This window comes from Octopus bimaculoides, chromosome 29 (genome assembly GCF_001194135.2).
Source record: "Octopus bimaculoides isolate UCB-OBI-ISO-001 chromosome 29, ASM119413v2, whole genome shotgun sequence".
Classification (NCBI taxonomy): Eukaryota; Metazoa; Mollusca; class Cephalopoda; order Octopoda; family Octopodidae; genus Octopus; species Octopus bimaculoides.
Genome location: NC_069009.1, coordinates 3898000 through 3898652, shown reverse-complemented (window position 1 = coordinate 3898652; position 653 = coordinate 3898000). Strand labels below are relative to the sequence as shown.

The window sequence follows — 653 nt, the reverse complement described above, 5'->3', positions numbered from 1 at the left end:
AATAGACGTCAGTGGTTGGTTGAAATTACAGAAATACGACAACTTTAACATGAAATAACTTGCGATGTAGGTTTTTTTGTTAAGAAGACTAAGAGTAAAAGATGTTTTATACGACACATTCTACCAGTGTCCCAAGTTTCAAAGTGTTTCGTTAAGAAAATACGGGTGCCCCCGTTTTGAACTAGATCCCAATTTTCTAACCACAACTATATCTACATTAGTGACCATCACTTACTGATAGTTTTAATAAAAATTACTGAAATACAGTAATACCTTACCTTTGCGAGGACCCACGTTATGAGACTCTGGGTTTATGAGTTTTATTTTGCAAGCACAAGATCCAAATATTGAACGAAATACAAAAGTTTCTATTACCATGACAAATGCTTATGCATGTTATCGAGACATTTGTGTTGGCACTCCGTCGCTTACGACGTCGAGGGTCCCAGTTGATCCGATCAACGGAACAGCCTGCTCATGAAATTAACGTGTAAGTGGCTGAGCACTCCACAGACACGTGTACACTTAACGTAGTTCTTGGGGGATATTCAGCGTGACACAGTGTGACAAGGGTGACCCTTCGAATTACAGGCGCAACAGAAACAGGAAGTAAGTGTGAGAGAAAGTTGTGGTGAAAGAGTACAGCAGGGTTC

The 653-nt window shown here is 40.0% G+C and overlaps 1 protein-coding gene across 1 annotated transcript in view; it reads right to left on the bottom strand.

Moving 5' to 3' along the window:
* Nucleotides 1-653, bottom strand: part of LOC106867470 (zinc finger protein 726) — a 22997-nt gene that overhangs the window by 12451 nt on the left and 9893 nt on the right. The gene's annotated exons all lie outside the window — the stretch shown is intronic.